This window comes from Lolium perenne, chromosome 6 (assembly GCF_019359855.2).
Source record: "Lolium perenne isolate Kyuss_39 chromosome 6, Kyuss_2.0, whole genome shotgun sequence".
Classification (NCBI taxonomy): domain Eukaryota; kingdom Viridiplantae; phylum Streptophyta; class Magnoliopsida; order Poales; family Poaceae; genus Lolium; species Lolium perenne.
The window spans coordinates 29,105,849-29,118,154 of record NC_067249.2 but is presented as its reverse complement, the minus strand read 5'-3'; positions in this window follow the sequence as shown (position 1 = coordinate 29,118,154).

The following is a 12,306-nucleotide window of genomic DNA, read 5'->3' as shown; positions in this document are numbered from 1 at the left end:
CCGTGCTTACTGAGAAGATTGGGTAACCCCTTATCAGAAATATTGTATTAAGAATTAAGAATTAACATAGCATAGCCATAAGTAATTTGACATGATGTTTGAATATCAAATATGCTACCTTGATCAAACAAGATCATCACTTGTGTGACGTGACGAACCTAACACATGCATTTACTTTATCCCTAGTGAGGTAAAAAAATAAAAGGCAAACCCATAATATATCATGAATTTGTTGTCACTATTCAATCACCAAAATCCATACTACTCAACCTAACACACAAAATCTTCCCACACATGTTCTTGCATACAAGTATGATCAGAACCAATACTTAAGAACGGGTTACATAATATGAATCTATAAAATACATCTTACACAAAGTAGAGTGAAATATCATGGCATAATATCATAGAATAAAGATCCATCACATAGGAATTACATATATGACTATAATCATGTTGGGCAGCTCATATGGTACTGAGATCTATGAAGAACATGAAAGAAATAGATCAAGCTACTGCCACAAACTCGTCGTCCAGTGGTGGACTACTCCCCCTTGATCATGGTGTGATGAGGAAGACGTTAGAGAAGGTGGAGATCCCTCCGGCAGAGTTTTCCCCTCCAATCTTCACTGATGCAGCCTCTATTTTCGTGTTTCTGTGTTTCCCGACGCACTCCTCCAAAGAACCCTCGGGAGTCATATATATAGGTTTTTTAGGTCAAAAGAAGTCGGATTGCGAAAAAACCAAGCGAATCGGACCATCGATGGTGAAAAGATAAAGGGTGCACCCCCCCTTGTTGGGCGCACCACCAAGCGAATCTAGGCCCTCCAGGTCTGATCCAAGTGCCCTCACTGCTTCTTTTGATAAAAGAATGATGTCCCCGAAATCCTAACTCAATTTGACTCAGTATAGGTCTTTAAAAGTGAAAAATACACAAAACTGAGGTTTTATGTTCCGCAGAGTTATAACCCAAATAAAGAGGATCATTGGTAAATCCACATAAATCAATATAACACATAGAAATAACATCATATATGTTGCAAATATGTGAAAATATGTGTTAATAAAGTACAATTTGATGTATGCATTTTACATGCATCAGGGTTTCAAACATTCGTATATATGAAGGGCCGGTGGAGTACTAGAGCGCCAATAGCGTGGGCGAACGCCCAAGCCTCCTAGTTTGGCTGTGTGGGCCTCTAAAAGGTACCTTGTAGGGCAAAACCTATACATCACCCATTAGTGTGCGGTAATACGGGCGCTGCGTGCTAATGGGGCGACATGGGCCGCGGCCTATTACGAACCCATGGCAATGTTTATGCGTGGTTTTTCTAGTTTTTTTTCTATTTCTTGAGTTGTTCCTTGTTTGTATGGTTTTTCCTGGTTTGTACGGTTTTTTATATGTTTTTCTGTTTTTTGAACATTTTCGAAACCGATTTTTTTCTTTTTCTGATTTTCTTTTTCTATATTTTCTTTAACATTTTTTAAATACGAATGAATAAAATTGAGAAATTTTTGAATTTTTGAACAAAAAATTTGAGAAAATTTCAAATTAAAGGAAATTTTAAGTTGGAGCAACTTTTGAATTCGAGCAAAATTTAAACTGGAACACATTTCAAAAAAAATTTGGTTTTGAAATTTGCTCAGATTTGAATTTTGCCCGGTTTCAAAATTTTCTCAGATTTAAATTTTGCTAGGTTGCGAAATTTGTTTTAGGTTCGATGTTCTACTAGGAGGGAAGGAGCCGAGGCCACTACAATATAGGTCATCTATTGTACGGAAACGAAAGAATACTCTGTAGTACATTTTTTACCGAACGAACAAATGGCCCGTTGGATCCGCTTCAGGCGATGCACGTTATGGCGCGCTAATGAGCGATAAGTAGGCGTGCCCACCATGTAGGTGCCCTCCCACGTCCTAAAACCCTCCCAAAAGGCTGCCCTTAAGGGTTGGCCAGCTGGGCCTCTCCAAAGGCCCATGTAAGGTGCCTAAGGCCCCAAGGGGCCTCCCGGAGGCATCCCAAGGTGGGGAGCCGACCTAGGCATACCCTAGGTTGGTGGGAGGCGGCTTGTGGTTGGCTCCTTCCCCAAGATGGTGCCCCCCTTGAACCCCTATATAAAGAGGAGCCCCTCCTCTCCTGCGCTCTCTCTCTCTCAATCCACAACACAATAGCCCTTTGGTTGGCTCTCTCCTCTCTACCTTTCTCGCATAGAGTCTCTCCCTCATGTCGACTTCTGTACAACTTCGTCTGTGGTGACGAAGTCCTTTCAAAATGGAGAGCATGGAAGCATGCAATGTTGTAGAGGGCTTGTGATTTCGACCACAAGGAATTAGAAGGCAGAGCACTGCCCGCGGATGCTTTCGGATCTTCATCGAGTGGGTGAGGCTCTGCCCGCCGAGTCTTCCGCAACACTCTCGGTGAGGCGAAGCCCTTCTCAAGTTATTCATTAACTTTTTCATCGGGTCTTCCACGATCTCTTGGTGAGTATGAAATGATACTCCTGACGGCTTATGTTACTTGTTACTGCATAGATACATCTTGGGTGATCGTGTTAGGTAAAAGTTTTAGTTTTACATACACAAACCCCTCCACTCCGATCATGATTATTGCTGGATGGGAATTTCAAAATTAGAGATAGGAGAGGCAAGGCATACCTCAAGTTAATGAGCTCATAGTTTTATTCCGAATGATATGGTCGTTCAAAACTCGAGAGGCTCAACCTTCCCCCAATAATCCTTGGGCAACATAGAAGTGGCATGGAAATACTCGAAATAAAAATGTGAAAGGATAAAAGGAGAAATCTTTTGGGGTTTTGTGTATGAGATAGAAAGAACAGAAAGAAATATGAAAAAGACATGGCTAAAAAAATATAAGAAAAGGTAAACGAAAAGCAAAGTGTTGGGATGAAGCCAACACGGGTATTTCAAAACTCTCATGAGCTATAGTCTAACCTCAATTATTACATGACAAATTAAAAATATGTCACCTCTTGATGTGGAAGTGTCAACAACCTCCCCAAGCTTAGGTTTTTGCAAACCGGCTTGGTAGATCATTGTGGTGGAGGCGGGTAGTTCCTGGAGCCCCAAGCTTGACTGCATTGATCTAAGTTTTGCGACAAGTTCAGTGTGGTGTCGGGGAGGGAGTCGGCGAGGTTGCTCAAGTTGTCGATGGAGCCTCCAAGCGAGTAGATGGTCTTGTACATGGCATAGATCTATGGTGGTGGTACTTCTTTATCGGGTTTCCCTTCTTCCTCCATGTCTTCGTCCTCGGCTTCTTCAAGGTACGGTTGTTCTTGTTCTTCCTGCACAACATTATGCAATTGTCCATTCTCGAGGGAGAATAGGTTGTCAAGCAAAGGAGTGGGTAACAAACAACCAGCTTCAGGAATATGAAAAAATAACGAATCACACTTTTTGAAATGAATTTGTGAGTCTGAGTTTTAGACTGGCAGTACCATGATTTTGGGGTGAGTGGAGATTTGAAGGATGGAGAAAGATTAATTTGTTGGTTTCATCTTGTGCAGGGTCAGACAAACATGACTAGTACTACAACAAGTTTGAAGGAAGCATAGAGAAGATCAATTAGGAAGGTAAACTAGACAAGGAAGAAAAAGAGGAGGTGCATTGACTTGAACTCATAGACCTATGTGTACCTATGTGAGGTAGCAGTCGTTGAAATCAGTTGTCCAGCCATGATCAGGAGAATCCAGTCGTCCTTGCACACTGATGTCTACGCACGCTTCTATTCCTGTAGACAGGGTTGGGCCTCCAAGAGCAGAGGTTTGTAGAACAGCAGCAAGTTTCCCTTAAGTGAATCACCCAAGGTTTATCGAACTCAGGGAGGTAGAGGTCAGAGATATTCCTCTCAAGCAATCCTGCAATTAAGATACAAGAAGTCTCTTGTGTCCCCAACACACCTAATACACTTGTCAGATGTATAGGTGCACTAGTTCGGCGAAGAGATAGTGAAATACAAGTAATATGGATGATTATAAGTAACAATTGCAATCTGAAATAAAAATGGCAGCAAGCAAACATGTAGCAGAACTTGTTGGAAACGATGTTTCAATGCTTAGAAACAAGGCCTAGGGATCATACTTTCACTAGTGGACACTCTCAACATTGATCACATAACTGAATAAATAAATGCTAATTTCTACACTCTCTTGTTGGATAACAAACACCATTCATTGTGTAGGACTACAAAAGCACACCTCAAGCCGGAGTAAACAAGCTCCACAACATCCGGAGTTCATATTAGAGTAACCTCTAGAGTGCATAATAGACCGTTGCAATTTAGACTGAGTACTAACATAGCATACACACTGTCAACAATAGCTATGAAAGGGGGAATAGATCGCATCAATACTATCATAATAATAGTTAACTTCATAATCTACAAGAGATTACAATCATAACCTACGCCAAGTACTACATGATGCACACACTGTCAACTTTACATCATGGAGGAGGAATAGACTACTTTAATAACATCACTAGAGTAGCACATAGATTAATAGCGCTACAAAGCTCATGATCACATAAAGATCACACCATGGGAGAGAGAGATGAACCACATAGCTACCGGTAGAGCCCTCAGCCTCGGGGGAGAACTACTCCCTCCTCATCATGGGAGACAGCAACGGCGATGAAGATGGTGATGGTGTCGATGGAGATGACTCCGGGGGCAATTCCATGTCCCGGCGGCGTGCCGGAACAGAGACTTCTGTCCCCCGAACTTGGCTTCGCGATGGTGGCGGCTGCGTAACTTTTCTCGTATCGTGGCTTATCTTCTTAGGGTTTTTGCGACGGAGGTAATATATAGGCGGAAGGGCAGCCTCGGAGGGGCCAGGGGGCTCCCTCCCCACATCTGGGCGCGGCCAGGGGGCCACCCGCACCGCCTTATGGTGTGGGTCCCTTTCTGCCCGTCTCCGACTCCTCTTCGATGTTCTGGAACCCTCCGTGGAAAATAGGAAGTTTGGCTTTTGTTTCGTCCAATTCCGAGAATATTTCCTGTGTAATATTTCTGAAACCAAAAATAGTAGAAAACAGGAACTGGCACTTCGGCATCTTGTTAATAGGTTAGTTCCGGAAAACGCATAAAAACATCATAAAGTGTGAGAAAAACATGTAGGTATTGTCATAAAACTAGCATGGAACATCAGAAATTATAGATACGTTGAAGACGTATCAAGCATCCCCAAGCTTAGTTCCTACTCGCCCTCGAGTAGGTAAACGATAAAAAGAATAATTTCTAAAGTGACATGCTATCAACATAATCTTGATCATACTATTGTAAAGCATATGAAGTGAATGAAGTGATTCGAAGCAATAGTAAAGATAATGACTAAACAACTGAATCATATAGCAAAGACTTTTCATGAATAGTACTTTCAAGACAAGCATCAGTAAGTCTTGCATAGGAGTTAACTCATAAAGCAATAAATTCTTAGTAGAAAGTTTTGAAGCAACACAAAGGAAGATATAAGTTTCAGCAGTTGCTTTCAACTTCAACATGTATATCTCATGGATAATTGTCAACACAAAGTAATATGATGAATGCAAATAAGCAAGTATGTAGGAATCAATGCACAGTTGACATAAGTGTTTGCTTCTAAGATAGAAAGAAGTAGGTAAACTGACTCAACATAAAGTAAAAGAAAGGCCCTTCGCAGAGGGAAGCATGGATTACTATTTTTGTGCTAGAGCTTTTATTTTGAAAACATAGAAACAATTTTGTCAACGGTAGTCATAATTCATATGTGTTATGCATAAGACATCCTATAAGTTGCAAGCCTCATGCATAGAATACCAATAGTGCTCGCACCTTGTCCTAATTAGCTTGGATTTACATGGATTATCATTGCATAACATATGTTTCAACCAAGACTCACAAAGGGGTACCTCTATGCTGCCTGTTGATACGTCTCCGACGTATCGATAATTTCTTGTGTTCCATGCCACATTATTGATGATATCTACATGTTTTATGCACACTTTATGTCATATTCGTGCATTTTCTGGAACTAACCTATTAACAAGATGCCGAAGTGCCAGTTGTTGTTTTCTGCTGTTTTTGGTTTCAGAAATCCTAGTAAAGAAATATTCTCGGAATTGGACGAAATCAACGCCCAGGGTCCTATTTTGCCACGAAGCTTCCAGAAGACCGAAAAGGAGACGAAGTGGGGCCACGAGGTGGCCAGACTACAGAGCGGCGCGGCCCAAGCCCTGGCCGCGCCGGCCTGTAGTGTGGGCCCCTCGTGCCGCCTCTTGACCTGCCCTTCCGCCTACTTAAAGCCTCCGTCGCGAAACCCCCAGTACCGAGAGCCACGATACGGAAAACCTTACTGACACGCCGCCGCCAATCCCATCTCGGGGGATTCTGGAGATATCCTCCGGCACCCTACCGGAGAGGGGATTCATCTCCCGGAGGACTCTTCACCGCCATGGTCGCCTCCGGAGTGATGAGTGAGTAGTTCACCCCTGGACTATGGGTCCATAGCAGTAGCTAGATGGTTGTCTTCTCCTCATTGTGCTTCATTGTTGGATCTTGTGATCTGCCTAACATGATCAAGATCATCTATCTGTAATACTATATGTTGTGTTTGTCGGGATCCGATGGATAGAGAATACTATGTTATGTTAATTATCAAGTTATTACCTATGTGTTGTTTATGATCTTGCATGCTCTCCATTATTAGTAGAGGCTCTGGCCAAGTTGATGCTAGTGACTCCAAGAGGGAGTATTTATGCTCGATAGTGGGTTCATGTCTCCGTGAATCTGGGATAGTGACAGAAAGTTCTAAGATTATGGATGTGCTGTTGCCACTAGGGATAAAACATTGATGATATGTCTAAGGATGTAGTTATTGATTACATTACGCGCAATACTTAATGCAATTGTCTGTTGTTTGCAACTTAATACTGGAAGGGGTTCGGATGATAACCTGAAGGTGGACTTTTTAGGCATAGATGCATGCTGGATAGCGGTCTATGTACTTTGTCGTAATGCCCAATTAAATCTCACTATATTTATCATGACATGTATGTGCATTGTTATGCCCTCTCTATTTGTCAATTGCCTGACTGTAATTTGTTCACCCAACATGCTTTTATCTTATGGGAGAGACACCTCTAGTGAATTGTGGACCCCGGTCCTATTCTTTACATCGCATACAATCTACTGCAATACTTGTTTTACTGTTTTCTGCAAACAATCATCTTCCACAAAATACGGTTAATCCTTTGTTACAGCAAGCCGGTGAGATTGACAACCTCACTGTTTCGTTGGGGCAAAGTACTTTGGTTGTGTTGTGCAGGTTCCACGTTGGCGCCGGAATCCCTGGTGTTGCGCCGCACTACATCCCGCCGCCATCAACCTTCAACGTGCTTCTTGGCTCCTCCTGGTTCGATAAACCTTGGTTTCTTTCTGAGGGAAAACTTGCTGCTGTGCGCATCATACCTTCCTCTTGGGGTTCCCAACGAATGTGTGAGTTACACGCCATCAAGCTCTTTTTCTGGCGCCGTTGCCGGGGAGATCAAGACACGCTGCAAGGGGAGTCTCCACTTCCCAATCTCTTTACTTTGTTTTTGTCTTGCTTTATTTTATTTACTACTTTGTTTGCTGCATTATATCAAAACACAAAAAAATTAGTTGCTAACTTTACTTTATTTACTGTCTTGCTCTCTATATCAAAAACACAAAAAAAAAATTTACTTGCATTTACTTTACTTGATTCATCATGTTTCCTTTTAATTTTACCACAAAAGACATACCGGTAGGACGTGGGTCTATAGTTGGGAGAAATAATATAGAAGAATTTTTCAATCATGTTAGTACCGTTGAAGATTTTGAAGATAGACACTTGGTAGAACTTGCTCCTACTTATGAAATTGCTGCTGCTTCTTTAGTTCACATGTTGGAAACTAAATTTGTTAATCTCAATCCTATAATCCAACACATGTTTCTCACACTTGGTGATATGGAAGAAGGGGAAAAGAAAGATTTTGTTTTAGAAACCCTTCTTAAAGAATTTGGTGGTATAGCAAGAGAAGCTAGAAAGGTCTTTATCAAATATAAGATGCTTGGTTCTTGCACCAACTTTGTTAGTCTCCTTGAAAAGATGGATATGGATAGAATAAAGTACACTAATAATATTAATGATGGTGGGGAGATCAAAGCGCCGATACCATGTAAGCTCCTAGCGATAAATGAAGCGCTAGAAAATAACTATGCTTGGCTTGTTCCTGAAAATTTGTTTGATGAGAGTAGTAAGCCTAAGACTAATAAAAAGGGAGCCTCTGAAACTTACATAGATAAGATAACATGCATTGTTGAGGTAACTCCCAACACCCCTGGTAAGGATGAAGATTCACCATCTCTCGATAATACTTGATTTACACTTTCTGCGCCTAGCTGAAAGGCGTTAAAGAAAAGCGCTTATGGGAGACAACCCATGGTTTTTACTACAGTACTTGGTTTTTATTTTGTGCCTTGGAAGTTCTTTACTACTGTAGCAACCTCTCCTTATCTTAGTTTTGTGTTTTGTTGTGCCAAGTAAAGTCTTTGATAGAAAAGTTCATACTAGATTTGGATTACTGCGCAGTTTCAGATTTCTTTGCTGTCACGAATTTCGACCTACCTCCCTGTAGGTAGCTCAGAAAATTAAGCCAATTTACGTGCGTGATCCTCAGATATGTACGCAACTTTCATTAAATTTGGGCATTTTTATTTGAGCAAGTCTGGTGCCATTTTAAAATTCGTCTTTACGAACTGTTCTGTTTTGATAGATTCTGCCTTTTATTTCGCATTGCCTCTTTTGCTATGTTGGATGAATTTCTTTGATCCATTAATGTCCAGTAGCTTTATGCAATGTCCAGAAGTGTTAAGAATGATTGTGTCACCTCTGAACATGTTAATTTTTATTGTGCACTAACCCTCTTATGAGTTGTTTCGAGTTTGGTGTGGAGGAAGTTTTCAAGGATCAAGAGAGGAGTATGATGCAATATGATCAAGGAGAGTGAAAGCTCTAAGCTTGGGGATGCCCCGGTGGTTCACCCCTGCATATTCTAAGAAGACTCAAGCGTCTAAGCTTGGGGATGCCCAAGGCATCCCCTTCTTCATCGACAACATTATCAGGTTCCTCCCCTGAAACTATATTTTTATTCCGTCACATCTTATGTGCTTTGCTTGGAGCGTCGGTTTGTTTTTGTTTTTGTTTTGTTTGAATAAAATGGATCCTAGCATTCACTATATGGGAGAGAGACACGCTCCGCTGTAGCATATGGACAAGTATGTCCTTAGGCTCTACTCATAGTATTCATGGCGAAGTTTCTTCTTCGTTAAATTGTTATATGGTTGGAATTGGAAAATGATACATGTAGTAAATTGCTAAAATGTCTTGGATAATGTGATACTTGGCAATTGTTGTGCTCATGTTTAAGCTCTTGCATCATATACTTTGCACCCATTAATGAAGAAATACATAGAGCATGCTAAAATTTGGTTTGCATATTTGGTTTCTCTAAAGTCTAGATAATTTCTAGTATTGAGTTTTGAACAACAAGGAAGACGGTGTAGAGTCTTATAATGTTTTCAATATGTCTTTTATGTGAGTTTTGCTGCACCGGTTCATCCTTGTGTTTGTTTCAAATAGCCTTGCTAGCCCAAACCTTGTATCGAGAGGGAATACTTCTCATGCATCCAAAATCCTTGAGCCAACCACTATGCCATTTGTGTCCACCATACCTACCTACTACATGGTATTTCTCCGCCATTCCAAAGTAAATTGCTTGAGTGCTACCTTTAAAATTCCATCATTCGCCTTTGCAATATATAGCTCATGGGACAAATAGCTTAAAAACTATTGTGGTATTGAATATGTACTTATGCACTTTATCTCTTATTAAGTTGCTTGTTGTGCGATAACCATGTTTCTGGGGACGCCATCAACTATTCTTTGTTGAATATCATGTGAGTTGCTATGCATGTCCGTCTTGTCTGAAGTAAGAGAGATCTACCACCTTAATGGTTGGAGCATGCATATTGTTAGAGAAGAACATTGGGCCGCTAACTAAAGACATGATTCATGGTGGAAGTTTCAGTTTTGGACATATATCCTCAATCTCATATGAGAATAATAATTGTTGCCACATGCTTATGCATTAAAGAGGAGTCCATTATCTGTTATCCATGTTGTCCCGGTATGGATGTCTAAGTTGAGAATAATCAAAAGCGAGAAATCCAAAATGCGAGCTTTCTCCTTAGACCTTTGTACAGGCGGCATGGAGGTACCCCATTGTGCCACTTGGTTAAAACATGTGTATTGCGATGATCCGGTAGTCCAAGCTAATTAGGACAAGGTGCGGGCACTATTAGTATACTATGCATGAGGCTTGCAACTTGTAAGATATAATTTACATAATTCATATGCTTTATTACTACCGTTGACAAAATTGTTTCATGTTTTCAAAATAAAAGCTCTAGCACAAATATAGCAATCGATGCTTTCCTCGTTGAAGGACCTTTCTTTTACTTTTTATGTTGAGTCAGTTCACCTATTTCTCTCCACCTCAAGAAGCAAACACTTGTGTGAACTGTGCATTGATTCCTACATACTTGCATATTGCACTTATTATATTTCTCTATGTTGACGATTATCCATGAGATATACATGTTATAAGTTGAAAGCAACCGCTGAAACTTAATCTTCCTTTGTGTTGCTTCAATACCTTTACTTTGATTTATTGCTTTATGAGTTAACTCTTATGCAAGACTTATTGATGCTTGTCTTGAAGTACTATTCATGAAAAGTCTTTCCTTTATGATTCACTTGTTTACTCATGTCATATACATTGTTTCGATCGCTGCATTCATTACATATGTTTACAAATAGTATGATCAAGGTTATGATGGCATGTCACTCCAGAAATTGCCTTTGTTATCGTTTTACCTGCTCGGGACGAGCAGAACTAAGCTTGGGGATGCTGATACGTCTCCGACGTATCGATAATTTCTTGTGTTCCATGCCACATTATTGATGATATCTACATGTTTTATGCACACTTTATGTCATATTCGTGCATTTTCTGGAACTAACCTATTAACAAGATGCCGAAGTGCCGATTCTTGTTTTCTGCTGTTTTTGGTTTCAGAAATCCTAGTAAAGAAATATTCTCGGAATTGGATGAAATCAACGCCCAGGGTCCTATTTTGCCACGAAGCTTCCAGAAGACCGAAGAGGAGACGAAGTGGGGCCACGAGGTGGCCAGACTACAGGGCGGCGTGGCCCAAGCCCTGGCCGCGCCGGCCTGTAGTGTGGGCCCCTCGTGCCGCCTCTTGACCTGCCCTTCCGCCTACTTAAAGCCTCCGTCGCGAAACCCCCGATGCATCGAGAGCCACGATACGGAAAACCTTACTGAGACGCCGCCGCCGCCAATCCCATCTCGGGGGATTTTGGAGATCTCCTCCGGCACCCTGCCGGAGAGGGGATTCATCTCCCGGAGGACTCTTCACCGCCATGGTCGCCTCCGGAGTGATGAGTGAGTAGTTCACCCCTGGACTATGGGTCCATAGCAGTAGCTAGATGGTTGTCTTCTCCTCATTGTGCTTCATTGTTGGATCTTGTGAGCTGCCTAACATGATCAAGATCATCTATCTGTAATACTATATGTTGTGTTTGTCGGGATCCGATGGATAGAGAATAATATGTTATGTTAATTATCAAGTTATTACCTATGTGTTGTTTATGATCTTGCATGCTCTCCGTTATTAGTAGAGGCTCTGGCCAAGTTGATGCTAGTGACTCCAAGAGGGAGTATTTATGCTCGATAGTGGGTTCATGTCTCCGTGAATCTGGGACAGGTGTGAAAGTTCTAAGATTATGGATGTGTTGTTGCCACTAGGGATAAAACATTGATGCTATGTCTAAGGATGTAGTTATTGATTACATTACGCGCAATACTTAATGCAATTGTCTGTTGTTTGCAACTTAATCTTTGGAAGGGGTTCGGATGATAACACGAAGGTGGACTTTTTAGGCATAGATGCATCTTTGGATAGCGGTCTATGTACTTTGTCGTAATGCCCAATTAAATCTCACTATATTTATCATGACATGTATGTGCATTGTTATGCCCTCTCTATTTGTCAATTGCCCGACTGTAATTTGTTCACCCAACATGCTTTTATCTTATGGGAGAGACACCTCTAGTGAACTGTGGACCCCGGTCCTATTCTTTACATCGCATACAATCTACTGCAATACTTGTTTTACTGTTTTCTGCAAACAATCATCTTCCACACAA